The sequence below is a fragment of the Phoca vitulina genome, unplaced genomic scaffold (genome assembly GCF_004348235.1).
Source record: "Phoca vitulina isolate PV1807 unplaced genomic scaffold, GSC_HSeal_1.0 scaffold80, whole genome shotgun sequence".
NCBI lineage: Eukaryota > Metazoa > Chordata > Mammalia > Carnivora > Phocidae > Phoca > Phoca vitulina.
The window spans coordinates 3,894,114-3,913,599 of NW_022589783.1; the positions used below are offsets into that span (position 1 = coordinate 3,894,114).

Below are 19,486 nucleotides of genomic sequence, written 5' to 3' on the forward strand. Positions count from 1 at the left end.
CATGACGAAAGCTGTGCTGGAACGCAGCCGCACCTGTTCACCTGTTTAGGGTTAGGGTTAGGGTTAGGCGCCGTGGACGGGACAGACCATATCACCTGCAAAGCCAGAACCATTCACAATCCGCTCTTCCAGACCAGTCTGCCAGTCCTTGGACCAGACCATGATCCGGAAGTCAGTTTTATCTACATGTCTACCAGTTTTGATGATTTTCTATTTCAAAAAGCAGAGAGGGGCAGGCATTTTATAAATGATCCAGAGAAGTGTGTACTTTCCAACAAGTCACGATGTTCTGCCCACACCCCAAACACGTATGTGTGCTCTACGTCAGACATGAGAGCTCCAAGGTGAGTATGACATGCCCTTGCATTTGAAGATCTCTGACCTAGCGACCAGACCGTATGTGCAGAGAAGCCATCTCGGTGAGGACACTTCATGTACAATACCTACTGCCCGGAGCAAAGAGGACGGAACCACTGAGCTGTCCTATCCTCAGTCTCCAAAACTCACCTCACAGGGAACTCGGCACCTGCACTGCCCATCCATCAACAAGGAAGGGTACGCACTGTCTAGCCGTGGAAAGGAACACGGGGACAGCCGATAACCGTGCACATCAAGGCGTGGAGGCCAGACCGAGCATGGGATGTTGAAGGAAAAGCCAGGGGTCAGGCGGCTGAGATGCAGGGCCCACAGAACGAGGCTCCGGATGGAGGGGCCGCCCCGCCAGCCAGGCCATGACGACCGAGCTCGAGTCCCAACCGACGGCCGAAATGGGTCATCTTGGGAGAGCCAACCTGTAGCAGGAAATGTCCCCCGAGGTGCACACGTACTCGTCTGACAGACTGGGCGAAACGCATAGCGAGGCGACGCTGCCTTCCATGGTATGTGACATTTTACATTTCTTTCTTTCCCCAATAAACTCTTCCCTCTTAGTTCTCATCCCCCAACACAGATTTCATCCACTGCCTGGGAAGGAACCGGAAACCTCGAGGGAGATGTGGCTGTAGCTTTTTGAAAGGACGCGTCTTAACAATAACCTCGTTTCTTTTAAATTGGTCACAGCATGAAATGAGGTGTCTGGGAAGGAGACAATGAATAATGCAGAAATGCTAGGGACTTTGGGGGTGCCCTTTGAGGAGGCTGCTCCAGAGTCTCCTCCTTCTGCAGGCTTGGCCTTGGGAATGTATCATTTATGTCCTCATTTCCATCCTGGACCGTTTGTTAGGGGAAATAATGAATGAACAGAATGGCAGGAAGAGGCAGACAACGCAAATTCTGAGTCATGATCCCGTAAGAGGCTTGGCGCTGGACCCTGGAGGCTCCTGGAGTGGTCAGGACAAGGAGTTCTCCTGCCCTCCTCTGGCCCCGGAGAGCCCATGCCCCATGCCCAGAGGAAAAGAAAGAAAAAATAGGCAATTTCCTCTGAGGTGCGGTAAATGGTCCCACAGCTGTGCCCACAGGGTGTTCTAGGAGACTGCTGCAGTGACATTAAATCCAGATTAAGGGACCAGGATGGCTTTCAGGAAGAGGGGACATAAAGTGAGGCTCCCTCCCCTAAAAGCTTCCAGCAGAACAGCAGAAAATAAACTGTAGCCCAGTTTGCAAGGGGGGGAAGGCAAAGCATCGTCCAACGAAGAAATTCCTATACCCACATATGTGCAGCGAGTGTCCGACAGGGACTAGCGATCACAAGCATATGGACAGAAGTGACACGTGGCCAGGCCCACGGACAGAGGTGCGGGCGGTGCTGGGGGGGTAGAGGGGACTGGAACGTCCCCTGCAGCCCCAGGACCCCCTCCCCATGGTGCTTGCTAGGGGTTCTCCCGGGCTTCAACACCCTACCACTTCAAGTGAGGGGCGGTTCCTGGCATCACCCAGCCACGCCTCTGGGAACAGGTTTGGGGCAGGGAGGTTAGGGCTGGCTTCCCAGGAACCTCCGCCCCTCCTGCGAGTGGTGAGTCCTCGCCCTGTCCTGCCCTCTGGCTCCCACACGCCCCACACCTTAGGGGCCGGGGAGAAATAACGAGACCAGCACCTTCGCACACTAGGAGAACCAACCCTGGTTCTAGGCCTGGATGTGCTGTTGTCTCAATATCTTCAAGCATGAGATTCTGGACACTTAAGACACACAGGTTTTCTGTTTGCAGTCTGAAAACTCTCTACTCTTAACTTTATTTTCAAATGGCCCCACTATTCATGTTTGCAATCTATCTGGAATAGGAAGAAAGAAGTCAGAAATATAAATGAAGCCATGTGTCCTCCCGCCACAGGGACCCTGCCAGCAGCCGGCACCAGTGTCCTGACCAGCAGGGTGAGAGAAGCAGGTGTGTGTGCCCCGGGGTTTCACTGTCACACAGTTAGCTGTCTGGGTTCCCACACCAACACAGCATGCAGCATCTTAGAACAGCGCCTGTCAGAATGAAGTGAGACGTCCAGAGAAATGAGAATGATGTAGACACCTCAGGGTTTGGCACGTCTCACTGCCGTTCCCTAAGCCTGATGGGCACTAACTAACCTAAGACAACCCCTTTCCTGTTCACTGCATCCAGCTGAGATGTGTCCCTGCCGGGCGGCACATCCCCCAAAGCACCATGCGTCATAATCTCACCATGGTGGCTGTCCTAATTATTTATACCCAAATCACTCCCCTCTCTTCCTCCCCCCATTGCTTTTCCCCAAGGAAAAGTCACCAAAAGAAACAAAAAAAAAAAAAAACAGAAAGCACCAAGAAAACGGCAGTAATGATCCCATAATTGATCCACTGAACAGAGCAGAGTCGTCAAATTTAGTGACAAAGATATTGTTCCTTAAAATTCCAACAAGATGGGCAGTAATCCTCCAAAAATTTTAAAGGACCTAGAAGCTATATGCTTTGAGACAAATGTCAGTAAGTCAGTGTTACGAGTTGAATTGTGCAATATCCCCCTTCCACAAAAAAAATAAAAAAGATATGCCGTCCTAGCCTCCGGCATCTCAAAATATGACCATATTTGGTAATAAAAACACTGTAGATGTAATTAGTAAGGTGAGGTCACGCTGGGGTAGGCTGGGCCCTAAATCCAGCGTGCCCGCTGTCTTTCCAAGGAGAAGGGAAGAGACACACAGGGAGAGCCGTCGTGTGAAGACAGAGGGAGAAGGCTGGAGGGACGGGGCCACAGGCCAGGGCACGCGACACCTTGATTTCAGACTTGGGACCTCCAGAACCGTGAGGGCGTGCATGTCTGTTGTTCTGAGACACCCAGAACAGTATTTTGTCAGCAGCCACAGAAAACTAATACCGTCAGAGACAGGCTGCCTTCCTCACCTGGGGATGAGGTCAAGTCACCAGGGAGAGCGGTCTGCGGGACCCAGAGATGGGGAGATCTCCTCCTCCTGACACATAATCTGCCCCCAAAATCCAGCTGCTGCCGCAGACTGACACAAATACGTGAGAAATCCTGCCATAAACACAGCTAGTTCAGGTGCTAACATTCGGTGTGACATTCTTATTTAAAGCAAATAAGGTGAGCTTTAAGAATTCAGCGTTTCCCAAACTTTTTCAGCCATGAATGCTTTTCTGCACAAGCAGAGATTTTTAAAAGAACAGCCTGGAAAATCCTCATGCATGGTTTCCCCTAAGCTCTGTGTTAACAAAGACCCAATCTTATTTCAAAGGAGCTGTAAAGCTGACAGTTAAATACATACACATATTACTGATGTTAAAAGAATTAGATTAAATTAGGTTCTTCATAATTGTATTTTTAAGTGAAATTTTATATTCTACCAGTCACCAGATTTTTGTTTGAATGTGAGCAGAGGCCAGTCCTGGAGCCATAAAGCCTCAGAGACATGCCAGGAGCTGATGATTCTGAACAATCGGATGTGCTCAGATGTTGAGCAAGAATCGTGTCATAAAAGGAAACATGGGCTACGCTCATCCCTAAGAGCAAGGCTGTCAGAACTCCTGGGAGCTTTTCCAAAGACGGACACAGACTTTTCCTTCTCATTCCAGCCTGGCTTCCCTGCAGCTGGCACCTTGCCTTGTCGGTGAGCTGGGTCAACCAGAGAGTTTTCTGCAGTCTTTCCCTAGATGCATTTCCATTCTCTACAGCATTGCAATGCATGTCTCCTTGCGAAGGCCCTTCTCAGAACGGCAGAGCTTGGAAGGCAACAAGCCCTGAGCAACACGGACCCAGACAGTGAGACAGTGCCAGGGACGCTGCCAGGTCTCCCCAGAACGCTCATGCGCACAAGCCGACACCTCCCTGTTCCAGGCAGCAGGGTTACCATCGGGCATTTCACAGAAATACACCTTTCCACAGCGTTCCCTGACCCCATGAGCCAGTTCCAGGCTACTTTGATTCTGAAGATCTCCAAGTCTGTAGAAAACTCTCCAAAGACTCCCTGAATGTCAAGTTGGCTCCGTCTGTGTCATTTTGGGAAGAGAAGAGTGTGCCGGTTGAGGGCAGAGACTTCCCAAACTCAGAGAGCTTCAGAAACCACTCCAAGTGAGGACGCAGCTGATACACCGGGCAGGGGCGGGGGGGGGGGGGGGGGGAGGCAAGGGCCTGGTTTTGGGAACCTGAGTGAGGAGACTTCTGGAATGTTTTAAATGAAACCATTCATTTCCTTATGTTGTCGACATAACTGCTAATAGAGGACAGGTCTTTGAAAGTGAGGCATTACGGTGAAGCATTTGAGAAACGCCATGAGAAGGGGTTTAAGACCACTGTTCACAGAATGTTCTTTGTTTTTAAGGTCACTGCAGTCAGATCCGTATCTGGTCATGTTCCACTCTGTTTTCCACTCTGGTTCCCAAGGCCACGCCTGCCAGGGATTCGTGCTACAAATTCTCAGGCTGAGCCACCTGCTAATGTCCTTGCTTCGCCTGTCAGCTGCCTCGGTGGCGATTCTTACACGTCTTCTAGTTGGGCCCGTTCTGACCACTGTCCTGAGCACTTACCACGTAGCATATTTCAGATTCTCGATCACAAAAGGGGCTCCAAGAGAAGCAGTGTTTCTCAACAACCGTTTCCTACTTGAATTTTAAGGCAGCGCCTGGCCCTGGAGGGTCTCCGTGAGTGACCCTGGTGAGCGAGTCTGTCGAGATGACAGCCCTCGTTGCTGATCTAGGGACTGGACTGTACTCTCATCTACTGTCCTCTTGGGCGGGGAGCCTGACTTAGGACCTCTTGTTCCAAACTCCTGTGTTTCCTCCAGGAATGCCACACAGGGCTGACGGAGCACAGAGCCACGCTGAGGGAAAGGGTGGTTAACTCTGGCCCCATTGGCCCATCAGTCCAGCTGTCATAACCAGACCACTCAATTAAGCCACCTATCGGGATTACAGGTAAGTTTCAAGTACACGGGATCAGTTAATATGCAGTGCACATGTGATCATGGGGGGCTACTGCCTTCCCTCTCTCTCCACACCTCCAGCTCCCCTCTGCTTTGCCTTCCCGCATCCACCTTCCTTTCCAGAATGACAACATCTTACAATAAGGACCCCATACCATTGCAATTATTTGCGGCATGCCAGGTGGTATGCCAAGTGTTTCTCCCATATGAACTCAAACTTCAAAACAAACTGGTGAGAAAGATACCGTAACTGTTTTGCCTAATTTTATAAATAAACAGAAGTTCAAAAGCAGGGAAGTAACTTTCTGGGGTTCAACAATGGGTAAATGGTGGCTGAAGTCAGAACGGAGGCTCAGGCAGTGTGAGTCCCGGGCAGAGTCCCCACCCGCCCTGCTACCCTGCCTGCCAGGAAGATGCCAGGGAGGCGGGCACACCAGCCACCAAACAAGGACACACAGCCCCCCTGGCGGTGACGGGATGTGAGGTGTGTGCTGGACTGAATTCTACGCGCAACGCTTTTGTAAACACTCAAAGCATCTCCGTGTGCAGCCCTGCTGCTATCTGGGCATGAACGGGATAATTGGGCTGTTACTCAGGAAGAGCTCATGTCATACCAACACACTATTTCATGTGAACTTGTACAAACAAGTACATATTTCAGAAGTCAGTTACCGTAAGGGAGGGGCCGAGGTCCACGAGCTCTCGTTCCTCCTCCCCCTGGTGGCTCTCATCAGGAACCCTAGGGCTCGGGGAAGGCACGGCTGGAAGATCAGATCTCTAAACCAAAGCCTGGGGCCTGCCTTCTATGATCCGGTCACAGCGGGCATTCACCGCTGACATGGCACTAAAAGCACACGCTTGACCTTCCCGGTTGAACTCCGTCTGCCCCCCACACTGCTCTGTACTCTGCTTCTGTTTGCCGAGCTGAGCTCTGAGTCTTATCCGACAGGTTTCCCTCCCTCGACTCTTGTCAAAAACCCAGCGGCCTCATTCCTCATCCTGGGCCATTCGTGTGTCTCCCACGATCGGCAGGCGGGTGACTGCGCTCCTGCGTGAGAAGCTGAGTGTGGTGGCACCGGGACCATCCCAGTGCCCCCGAAATCACAAACCCGACTCCTCAGAGAGGCAGAGGGAGGGATGGCGGAGGACCTGCTGGGTGGAGCCCCGGCCTGGGCTGCTTCTCCAATGGCCGGCAGCTCTGCGGGCGTCCGGAGCTCACTCGGTCCTCTCGGGTGTGGAGAGCCGGGTGGGGGTATGCACAGACCCTTCTCTCTCCCTGGACTTGAACTGGATGAAAACTTTGAAACTTTGGTGCATTAACTCACATTCCTAAAGTGCTCATAGCAGAAAGCGGGCTTTTGTGAGGCTTTTGGCCGTAAGTGTTCGGAGGCGCTTTGATGACTTCAACGCAGTGGTCAGAGAGCTGACCCTGCATGGCTATGCATCTCCTTATTATCTGTTGCATTATCTTTCTCTAACTCCATGCACTTTGGCACCATCTGACGCCTCCAGAATGACACATGCTTATCAGCGTGTCTTTGGATGAAGGATGCAGCCTTCCTGCAGGTCTCTGATGACCCCTTTAAAGTGTGCCCGGGACACAGGCCATATCCCAAGGGGACGGCTGGTGTGCCTTCCTCGCTGTTGTTAAACAGCTCAGCCCAGTTTGCTGTGGATTCAAGAGCACTCATAACACATACTTACACGCCAACCCCGTCTGGTGACAGGAACGAAAATCGCCAATCTTCATTTTGCACAATTTGGTTACAGAGACTTGAATCCAAGTGTCTCAGCACAGCCTTGAGCCAGGGCTGGAGGGGAGGGCCACCAGCCAGGCCACTCAGCCGGGCGGAGCAGAGCTAAGTCAGGATCAAACGGGGTTCCGTCTCCTGTCTTCACCACCCCCTAACTGCCAGACAAGTCCTGACCGTATTATCATAAAAATGGGCGCTGTAGGTAGCTAAGAGCCCCAGGCAGTTTCCAATAGATTACAGAATCCAGGAATCGTTTTTCTGGCAAAAACTGAGCATTTTGGTCTGGGAACTTTAGTATTTTTCTAAGGACACACAGTTCAAAAACACTCTCATGTGACTTTCCAGCTCCCAGATTAGAGAGACGGTCACAGTCTCATGGAAAAGGGAGCTGTGGTCTTTCTCTTTCACTTAAATTGAGAATTAGGTAATACAATTCTAATCAAAAACAGCTTACCATATTCTTATATGTAGAGGTCTCTCTTCTCAAAGATCCGCATTTTCCCAGATGGGACCTTCTTTTCTACTACTTTTGTGGATAACCACAAAAAAAGTCAGCAAGAACAGTCATACATAGAAAATTTAGATTTAACTCATACTTATTTTTAAATTCAGACAAAATAGTACAAATGCTAAATACTGACATTTTAAGCAGGTCTTCCCAAAGTAAATCCTACTGTTTCCCTAATAACTGTTTTATCTTCTCAACTGTAGACTTAAGTTGGACCATCAGGAAGAGGCTGTTCAGAAGCAAACAATAAACGAAATCCTGAAAAGGAGAGAATCTATTTGCAGACCATTGTAAACAGCCACGTACAAGGTTCAGAGCACGAATTTTAGAACCTCTCAATTCCAAAAGAAGTTTTGAGAACAGGATTCAAGGAACCTGATTATTCAGACAGAAGCAAAGAGAGACTTTTCAGGTAGGATACCACTCATTCACTCATTGTTCGACAGTCACTGAGAACCTTGGATGTAGTAGGCACTGCACTGGGTGCCCGGATGCATCGGAGAACAAATCAGCCAAAAGTCCTCATACGAGTTCAGCCAACATTCTGATGGGGGCGGGGGGGGGGGGGCAAAAATAAAACAGTCATAAAAAAGAAAATTATATAATATGCTGGAAGGTGATAAATACCTTCCATTTGAGGGGGGGGATTATCAGGGGTGATGGGTGGGGTGAATTGCAATTTTAAATAGGGTGGGCAGTGTAGACGTCACTGAGACCAACACTGCAGCAAAGCCTTGAAGGACACCTGGGAGCAACGTTCCAGCAGACAGAGCAGCCAGTGTGGAGGCTGCAGGGTGAGAGTGGGGAGGCACAGCGCCGTGGGCCCCTCAGTCATTGTAGGAACCTTGGCTTTTACCCCAAGAGAAGTGAGAAGCCCTTGCAGGCTTCCCAGCACAGAGTGGCCGGTGGCTGTCACATGGGGCAGGGGATGCTGAGAGTAGCCGTCCTAGCGAGGTCAGTGCACACGGTAACGGGCTTGGCTTGCTGACCATGAACTGGGTGGGCAAGAGGAAGCAGATCTCGGATGATAATGGGGAAACCTTCTCTGGGAGTCCATTAAAGTAGGAAAATGGTGCCTGTAAGAGGAAGTGGTTGACCCTGAGGGGAGGGCCAGAAATGACGGCTCAAGGTCCCCTCCTGCTTCAGAGACACTGCGATCAACCCCAGGTGCAGTAAAAGGCTTTAAGAGTAAGACTGCTTTCTCCTCAGCTGTGGTGAAATAAAGGAACAGAGGTGACATGGCCAGAAAGAGCATGGGGAGGCAGGCGCGGGAACACTGGGATTCTGCTCAGGTGCTCTCCTTGTACCTGCAGAAACAAAGGCTCCGCTGATTCATATGATCCCGCGGAGCCACAGGACAGCAAGGAGGAAGCACAGGGTGACTGAGTGTCCAGTAAGGCCAGCCGCACAACAAGGAAGCCAGACGGCCCTGCTCATCACCGCCAGCTCCCGTTTCCATAGAAACGGCACCCCTGTCTCCCAGGGCATCCCCCTCTCCCCTTAATAGATAACCAGTCATTTGGGGGCTGAATTTGAGAAGAACTAAAAACCTAGAAAAAAGGAAGAGAAATCCATGACACGTTTCCACACACAAAACGGAGATTAACTGGTCATCAGCAGGATGCTGATTGGGGAGAAAGCGTATGAGGCGAAAGCTAGACGTTTTTGCTGACATTTCCTATTATTCAGATGACGAGACCCTTCAGTTCCCTCAGTGCAAATAACCTCGTCCTGAATCCACGAAGATGGAAGAGCACAGCATACACGGAGGACAGACTCAGGGACTGAGACTGCTCTCCACACCGGGAACCTGCAAAGCCTCCCTGTGCGAGCTGCTACTTCTCTGACTTGAAGGGTTTCCCACCAAAGGCCCAGAGCCTCAACTCGGAGGCTCACCCTTAGCAACATCCTGCAAGCCAACGTTGGCTTCCGCCACGGCTATCTAGAGACCTACCTAAGCACCCCTCCTACTGCCCCGTCCCTCCACCCCCGACCCCCACACGCCACCAGCACGGGCCCCTGTCTTTCAGGGAACTGGTCCCACTTGCCCCCCAAATAAAGTAAGTGACAGAACGGGTAAGACTCATGCCCTCCAACATCTGTTGTCCTCCAATATAGTGTCTTTGAGGACTAAACATTGTAGTGAGAAACGCGAAGGCAGAGTGAAACTTCCTGACAAGTTTAGCGAGTGTCGGACCTGCCCGAGCTGACGGTGGAATCGAGGCCCAGACATGACGATGGGTAAGCCATCCGCGCTAACGTTCATCCGCTGTACTCGTCAGCTCCAGCTAGGTCATGCTGTAGTGACATCATCTCTGTGGTTTACACACCGAAGTTTGTATCGTTCCCACGGAACAGCTGCTACTGAAATACTGCTTGTTTCCATGGCAGAAGGAAGGCGAGGGCACAGCGACTCCGGTGCTGGCTCTTAAGGGTTCCACTTGCAAGTGCCGCATGCACTGCCACCCCCGTTTCCTCAGCCCAAGTAAAGCACAGCCACGCCGCACTCAGGGCGCAGAGGAGCACAATCCCCCCGGGGGGGGCCACAAGACCCGGAAATATCGCAGAGCTGCCCCGATGACCCCGATGCTCACCCACGGGAGAAGCCAGGCCTCTTCCAACACCCAGCTTGAGTGCCAGTTTGAGGAAACCTAACCCAACCTGACTTCTCTGCTCCGTTCCTCCACTCCCACCCAGTGGCGTCTCCTGGCCATCCTTCCACCAAACCGTTATCCTCATGTAAGCTTTAGGTGAGCCCCTGCTCCTGACGGGCTGTCATTGTTGGAGGCATGCACTGGAGTGGGCGGGAAGGCAAGTGTGGAGCTGCTAACAGGGGCGCTCACTTGGGATTCAGCAGTTCACACTCCCTCATGCTTGGCCACGGACAGCAGACATTTGCAAATGGGAAAAGATAGGATGAGCATGATAAAGAGGATGTAAGAGCTCACCTGGGGAAGTAGCTAGGTATTCTATACTGTAGCCTAAGTGTCCTAGAAAGCTACAGCAATCCCCCCCATGAAGATTCCTGAGAGGACCTGTAAAGGTGGGCAGAGAGGAAAGTCATCTTTGAGGCACGAGCAGAAGGAGAAGGAAGACGGGACCACATGGCTCTGTCTACTGCAGAAATGTGAGGGCAGCTCTATCTTCTCTCAGAAGCTGTGGCGATGAGGATCGGTGAGCAGAAGCTCCAGGTAAGCACAGATCAGGAAATGCCTCTCCAGAAGAAACAAGAGTGAGGCGTGAACACAGGAAAGCAAGAAAGCATGCAACCATGAAGAGAATGCTTAGTCTCCGAGATCAGACGCTTAGAGAGAAGGTTAGATTAAAACCCAAAATAGAAAGATAACAATCAAGGAAAGAAAAATCCCTCAACATCCTTCCCGCTTATTCTTGCAATATAAATACCACTGGGCCCACCTCACCATATCGTGGCTGATACCAACTTTATCAACTTTTCCATTAAAGCCAAACCTCACTTAGTACAGTCAATGACAGACCGTCTGACTGCCAACTGCATCCCTTGTATCACTGACGGTGTAATGGCTGAAATTGAGAAATTGGGGCAAATGGATCGGGTGGCTCTAAGGATTGCCAAGGATCCAAGATTTGAGCAATTACTGTGCACACACAGAAGAACCTACAGAGATGACTGCTTAGGACAGAGAGTAACTCAGCACAAGTGTTACCTTGTGGTCAGGTTACCCTGACCAGGACCTTAAATGAAGATCTGGAAGATCCCTGGAGTTCCCGTCATGTACCTTTCTAAACATAGATACAACATTGAGCTGATGTCAGATGATTATGCGGCCCCTTGGTTCTAATTCTTAAAAGTTAAGAGTTCCTCTGCTTTTACCAACTTTTTCTGTCGCCAGTTCATATAGCCATCTGCTTCAGCATGAATTATTCCATCCACTTGCTCTGTTATGAGATGAGTATGGCTAAGTACACTCACTCACTCTTTTTAAGATGCTATTTATTTTTTTGTCAAAGGGGGAGCCGGGCACAAGCAGGGGGAGCTGCAGGCAGAGGGAGAAGCAAGCTCCCTGCTGAGCAAGGAGCCCGATGCAGAACTCGATCCCAGGATTCTGGGATCATGACCTGAGCTGAAGGCAGACACCCAACCGAGAGCCACCCAGGCGTCCCTAAATACACTCACTCTTTGATGTTGTTTTGAAATTGATATTTTGTAACATTTTGTTGCATCTTTTTATAAATCAGATGATTGCTCACATAAAAAAATTGGAAAGAAATGTATTTCTAGTAATTGGAGCCATTCACACTGGGGTGGGCTCTGTTGTGGGGCCGTGAACAACCTGCAACTCTAAAAGGTCTTACAAAAAGATAACTTCACCTCTCAAAACTTTTATAAAGGTTTCTCATTTTTCTTGTTTTTATTTTTTTAATGGGATTTTGCATGAGGCATATGAAAGGTCTGAATGAAGTTTAGAAAATTGAATGTACTGGGGAAAATGATTAGGGAGACTGGACGTTGGTGTTTTCCCTCCTTTAATTTCTGCTGTGCCCCCTCCTCTCCTTATAGGATGCCCCTTATTTGTGGTTCTTCCCACCCACTGCTCACTTACTCGGTTCCCACCCCCTCCCCCACTGACTGATGCCATCTTAAATACATCAGGGATACAATGTATAAAGTATGATGGATACACACAATTATATAAACATGTCACGGCCCACACCACAAAGATCCCATTGCTCCATGAAAGCTGCTGGATGAATTCCAGTAGTTCTGTCTTTAAAATAAATCTTCCCAAACAGTAAACAGCAGGAGATAGAAAAAATTAATTGGTCTTCTCAGCTCCAAATTGGGGAAGATGCCTATATGCCCTATTCCACTTTTTTTTTTTTTTTAACATAAGCACGTTAAGATTGACCCAAAATTATCCAAGGTACGAGTTGATATCAAATGAAATCGGAGTGCTATAGGATGTTTACACATTGAAGTTTACACATAGGAAGTTTACACATTTTTACAACAACTGTGATGCCCCAGGAAATCCTTAAGTTCCTCCCGAATTAAAAAAAAAAAAAAAAAAAGTATGTGAGAGTGTGTGTTTCCCTACCATGAGGCATATTGCTGGGATGATCTTAATGCCTTCAAGTCGTTTATCTACATATGCAGGGTGAGTGAAAGGAAGTTTGTCATTTTTCAAGTTCAGCCCTGTGTTGGGCCCTGAGAATGTTGCATTTGTAGCTACAGGAGCCTCCCTTCTTCCAGGCAACCTTACGAGTTCTGATCGCTGCCATCCGTCCCCAGCACCTGCTGCTTGCTCCACCGCCACCCAAGAGGCTCCGACTCCGGGAAGCAGGGTTTTCACCCCATCTGCACCTCACAGGCCTTACTGGCTTCCAAAGTTACATCTGTATCTATTTCTTTCTCACTCGTGGGGCAAAATTGAACATGTCCAGTGCTCCAAACAGATCTGGTTGCTGCTGGAAAAGCAGCAAGAAAGACACAGAGGGAAAAAATAAAACTATTGGGGAAACCAAGTCAGGGCAAAATCTTACACTACGGTGGCCAAATGGTTTTTCCCTGTGGCAATTAGCACATCCATTTGGAACCAAATTAATTTAGACTGTTAGATTTCATAATGTTCATACTTTTTAAACTCAGTGATATAATTAAGTTAATTCCTCCACTCAATTATGGCACCGCAGCGTATACTGAGAAGAACACAGGGGAGAATGGGAGGCTGAGTTTCTCTGAGGTCCAGAGAACACAAATGATTTGCCAAATACTATTCACATAATTACTTGTAGTCTTCTCATTTGTAAAATTAGAGGTTATCAAATTTTAAAATGTTCTATTTCAGATAATTTCACAATGCTAGATCATTCTAAAGATAATTGTCCCAAAAGTCATTAACCAGAAAGGCTGAGTGGTTTTCGCTCCCCCCTACCTTTTTTTTTTTTTTTGACTTGTACATAAAATCAAACCCACATGCTTAAAATGAAAGCAAATCATACCATGGCACATGGGCAGTCAGTGCCCTTAACACTAAATTTATTAAGCAGAATTTAATTTTGAGAGGATTACTGTACATATTATTTTTATAGGCAATGCTCTATGAAAGGGATCAATATTGTATATTGCAGAGAGGCATTCCGCATTCAGTTGATAAATGCATTGTTATCATCAGAGTAATTAAAAGGAACGGGGTTATATACAATCAGCATGTACATCTTACTCAGCAACTCCTGCCAGTTGCTTGCAAAAATTAAACTCATTAATCATTCTGACTCTACAGAAGAAAAACCTTTAGGTAAAAAATTAAAAAGCTCTATTTTATGGAGAAAAAATGTCCAAAGCCGACATCTAGAGAAATTCCTGTCTAAACAGTGACATTAGAATATTAATCTCATGTAGGAAAATGAGTTGATTCCATTGTCAAAAATATAAATTGATATTATGTTATTCTAATGCTTCAGAATTCCTTCAATCTACAGGTAACTTATACAAGTAAATTATTTAAAAGTGTGTGCTGGGGTGCCTGGGTGGCTCAGTCGTTAAGTGTCTGCCTTTGGCTCAGGTCATGATCTAAGGGTCCTGGGATCGAGCCCCGCATCGGGCTCCCTGCTCGGCGGGAAGCCTGCTTCTCCCTCTCCCACTCCCCCTGCTTGTGTTCCCTCTCTCGCTGTGTCTCTCTCTGTCAAATAAATAAATAAAATCTTTAAAAAATAAAATAAAAGTGTGTGCTGGCAGCACTAAAAAAAAAAATTAAAAAAGAAGAAAGCATGCCATATAAAGTAGGCTTCCGTGCCCACCTCAAAATGTCTTACTGCTACACAGGACTCAAATCCATGGTAAAGGGATAAAGCTCACTTTCCACAAACAACTTGGGCTTTAAGCAAACACATATTTTGTGACTGGCTCTAGAGACCAAAGGCTTGTTAACACACTGATATTTGTTTGCTTCATTCACAGTTGACAACTGACTCATCCAATTGAAAAGTAATTAGGTTTACCCTTATTAGTTTTTCAAGCCAACAGATTAGCTCTTTGTCAGTTAGGGTTTTCCTCCTTAGACAAGGTAACTCTGAAGACAGAATGAGGTGTATCTAGTGGTGCCTTAAAAAATACAAGGTGTGATGCGGAGGTAAGGTACTTTCGATGCTATGTTCGGCTTCACCCATCATTCAGCTAGCACTGACTTTGCTTATGTCACTAGTTTTACTTCCTTCAATCTAGACAATTTCCTACTTATGACTACATTCTCTGTGTTGAGACAGTAAGCAAAATCTTATATAATCTTCTTATAGATGTATTATCAGTTCAGCAAATTCTTTATAGATACAGAATTATATTTTCAAAACTTCAGGGATTATTCACTTTACCAAAACACCTACAGAGAGACTATTTTATGTGGTAAACCATTCCTATGCATTTAAAATATGCTCTGAAGTGCAAAAACTAAACTTTTCAGGAGAACAAGTACTGTCTCCAGCAGGGTGCTAGGATATAGTTTTATATGGCATTAAACTCAAAAGGGGACCTCAAAGCTTATCTAGTGAAATACTTAATGTAACAAAAAAGAAATAAAAATACTGAGCAAATGCCATTTGTATATGATTACATACATTGTATGTCATGCTAGGGGATGGAAGGATGGCGATCCTACCACTACAAATAAAGAGGTTAGGAGGAAAGGTTTCTAGAATATGCAGACATAAATAGAGGGGGAATGTTGGGGGTATATTCCATGTATCTATCTTGTCACCATCACAAAAACAATCTAGTATCTAGTTGCTTGACATGTGGAACAAAAGCTTGGAAGAGAGATCAAGATGGTGCTCACTAAGGTCCTTTCAATTCTACAATTCTGTAAAACAGAAAAGCACAATATCTTCAAAAGAAATGCTAGGGAATGTATATTAGAAAAGAAAGCTACTTAGTCATCTTCTAATACAGACACTGTAGAGTATACTTGGCTCCCTTTACCTTCATTCTAATTTATCTGAGATCTAATTTATCTTTAGAAAGTATGAAAGGTAAAAAATAGAATAGTGGAAACCAAACTATGGGAATGTAGGTTCTCCCACGATCTCACATTAAGGGTATGAGAAAATGAAAGAGATAGAATATGTAGGATTCTATAATGTAGAATATAATGAAAGACAACTTCAGAAAGAAAGAGGTAGGGCATGAATTCCAGCAGCACTGTGAAAAACATGTGACGCAAACGTTGGAAGTGCAGGGTGGTGGTTCCCAAGAGCAGAAGCTGTAACAACAAGGACTAAAGAGGCACCACACAGGGCATTACATCAAGTTACTTAGAGAATGCCGACGACATTTTGTGGGCAGTTTCTGCAGTGAGAACAGTAAGAACCTAAGTCTGCCACCGAGCTAGACAAGGAAAAGAGGATTGTCGATGACTTGTTAGTGGAATCCGTTGTAGACAACTTGATTGAGAAGTTGAATTGTAATAGAAGAAAGAAAAACAGGACTGTAGCCAGAGTTGGCAAAACAGACCAGTGAAGATGGTCTTCGTTTCCCTTTGTAGGCAGAGAAGAAGGGAGAACTGGTGGAGAAAGATTAAGGGATAATATTATTAGTACTGGCAACAACATATTCACTGAAACTGAATGAATTTCAGTGCTCAGCATGTAATAGCACTCACTTCGTAGGCACTATCATTATGAGGAGTGAAATGGGACTTCTACCTGTCTTCTCAAGTTAAAGCTCCAAACGACCCTGTGATATCTGTAGGTGAGGACACTAAGCATTGTCAAATCATTCATGAGAATAATGGGATCAAGTAGACAGTTGAAAGTTTTAGCATTTTTCTCATATGTTAGGGAAATAATGTGAAATTCAATATTTAAAAAATGAAAATTGGAGAAGAAAGTAATAAGGTAAACAAACCTATCTGTGGAGCCAAGCTACTTAAAACATTAAAGTTGATAAATACCAAGAAGAAATCCACAGGACATTGACATTATACCAATGAAAAACCAAAGTGGAGGGAAAGATGGTCTGGTTGCTGAAGAACAACCATCACGCCAAAGATGCAGGGTGATGAAACTGGCCCTGTCAGGCTGACAGACATCATAAGCAGGGGCTCGTTGCTCAGGGCCTGATTCAGCCAATTTGCTGATTTAAAATCCTGTTGTCATCGGATTTGTATTGTTAGGAAATCATGTGTCACCAAAAATGAGGAATACAGGAACATACTAATGTAACCTCAACAAGACTACCGCCCAAGGCCTCTAAAGTCCTTTAAAAAATAAAACAGAACCACTCAAGCAGAGGAGGCACAAAGTCCAGTATTTTAAAATCAGTCATAGCTAATTCCTATTGGAAATTACTAAATTCCATTAAAAGTCACTTCTAGCAACATTTCCTTTAAGAGTCAACTTATTTTTAAACCTACAAAATGAATTTTAATCAAAATAGCTATTGATTCCTCAGAGGGGTTGTCCAAGTAATTGACTTTATATTTAAATAAATTTAAGATTGATGAGGAAACTTCAATAGAAAAGATATTCTAGCTTTATTTCTATTTCAGAGCTAAACTTCACATCTTAGAACTGACCCAACCAAAGCAGGCTTTTCTGGGGCTCTGGGAAGGGGGAACAGGAGTTCCCTTACATGTGTAGTTTGTGCAGATGGGCAATGCAATACTAGTTAATTACTCACTGTACAATCTCAGCATTTGATTTCTCTCTGCTAGATCTTGTGACTACCTTAAATTTTATTTTGGTGGGAATCACTTTTTTCAATCATATTCAGGCATGTATGCATACACACATAAAGAGATCAAGGACTACATTTTATTTCCCCCTTTTTGGATGGAAGGAGGCACAAAGCCCGCTGGATTTTAAAGGCATGCTGTTTATCACTGTCTCGGTGACCAAGGCGTGAAAGCTGTTTCTGTACCATGGAACAGCTTTTCCTTACTGACAAGTCATAGAAGGGCAGTGAAGCCGCCAGCCCCAGGGTGTTTCAGAACCTCCGACAGCTCTCATCCTAGCAATGCGGCGCTCCCAAAAGACAGAGGGGCTCTGCTGCAGAGAATGCTTCAGCACGTCGGACAGTTCCCCGCCCCAGCAATGGGGCCCTCCCAAACTGCTGATAGCAGTGTTTTAAAAGGTCGTGCCAACAGGCAAAGAATAATGTGCAATGCATTCCTAATTAGCTGCACATCTTCTGGTTTACATTTGGGTAGCAAAATGATGGCTCTAAATTCTCTAATCTTGACAAGAGCTGGTATAAGAAAAGCAGTTTTTACATCTACTATCTTTTTAAACGGGTATCCCTTAAACATAAGGCAGTTATTGTTCCTGAAGGAAAAGTGATTTAATATGTACATCTATCCTCTGTAAATTTTTAGACATAACTTTTCCAGTTCTGAAAAGCCATTTCTGAGAAAAGCACACAAAGTTTTCAAGAAGTTGATGCCACATTAAGCTCTGTCATTGATTTGATCAGACATTTAAAATACATATATATGTATGTATTTCATAAAGACAATATATGCATGTACACTATGTTTATACCCACACCTACATAATAACACACACACACACACACACACACTCTTCTGTATTTTTCAGGAAAAAACACTGATGTCAGGGCTTCCTGAATTTAAGTCAGATACCCTTAAGTCAGAGCCACATCAGCAGAAATCATTTGCAAATGTCAGATCCCTAATTTGTTCCTCAGTTCAACCCTTTGCTTATCTGAGAAACAGTTCTAGGCATATATCAAACTGAAAAGAAGGAACTGGAACTATATGCTCCAAACTAAGATGGAAGGGGGAAAAAGGAGAGAGATGGGTGGAGATCATCCGAAAGGAAATTCAGAAACTGTTGCCTTTCCTTTCTCCTAGCGACACCTAGAGCCTGTGATAGGGAAACTGCATTGTTCTCCAAGCATAACACAATTCCACAGTTTAAAGTCAGACTTAAGGCAAAAAGTGCATAATTTCTGTCTGCATTGCAGTTCAATTGTCTTCCCCAAGGTTCTCAATAGTTTAATCCCCCAGAATTTTTCACCAACCCCAATAAAACCCCTCCCCAAAGACTTCTAGTTCCTTGAACCAGATGTCTGAAGAATCCATGCATTTCCCTTAGGACCTGACCCACTGAAGTGAGGGACAGCTCTCCGCTCGCTATCTCTGTAACCAGGGGAGCCTGGAAAGGATCCAAAAGAAAATAAGAAAATGTCATGCAAGATCTGATACAAGCTGTGGGGTGTGTGTGTGTGTGTGTGTGTACACACAAACTGCACTTCCCACAAACTTTCATCATCCCTGTCTTCACATCTTCCATTCATAAAACAAAAACGACCAGCAACAACAACAAAACCTCAGGAGATTTTTCAGAATTGTCCCTGTGAAAGCTCTCAACACCCGCCCCCCAACCTTGCACTATTAAAGAAAACCCAAATGGTGAAGCAGTGTGACCCAAGGCAATGAGCACAACTGTCTGCTCAGTGCAGGGACATGTACTGCCCTGGGTATGTCAGGGTAGGCTATCTGAGGCTTGTATGAGGACCTGTGCCCAGGTGCCCCCAGATAGGAAACTGCTCAAAGGTACACGCAGGGGGTTCCACAAGTCAACACACCCTGCATTTATCTCTACGGGCTCTACAGCAGCCAGGCCAGCTCTGCCTGCCAATCCAAGAGCTTGTCTGGGATTTTTCTCTTTTCCCCAGGAAGAGAGCATCTCAGCAGGCAGTTGCCTCTCTCTGTGGTCCTCCCTGGCCCTTGGAATAGCTGGAAGGGATCAACAGAGGTGGCTGGATTCATCCATCTAAGCTGCCCGCTAGTGTCCTGACTGAGTCATCAGTTACTAAGGTGATATGCAAATCCAACCTTTGAACCAGGCTTCCAGCCCGAAGAAGAGTAGAAAACATGCTCCCTAAGAAGTTTTC

At 46.4% G+C, this 19,486-nt stretch overlaps 1 protein-coding gene and 1 pseudogene across 4 annotated transcripts in view; one reads left to right on the forward strand and one right to left on the reverse strand.

The window, feature by feature from the left end:
- DPP6 (dipeptidyl peptidase like 6) overlaps nucleotides 1-19,486 on the reverse strand; it is a 905,150-nt gene that overhangs the window by 662,460 nt on the left and 223,204 nt on the right. The window lies entirely within an intron of this gene.
- On the forward strand, nucleotides 9,644-11,602 carry LOC116625641 (annotated as a pseudogene).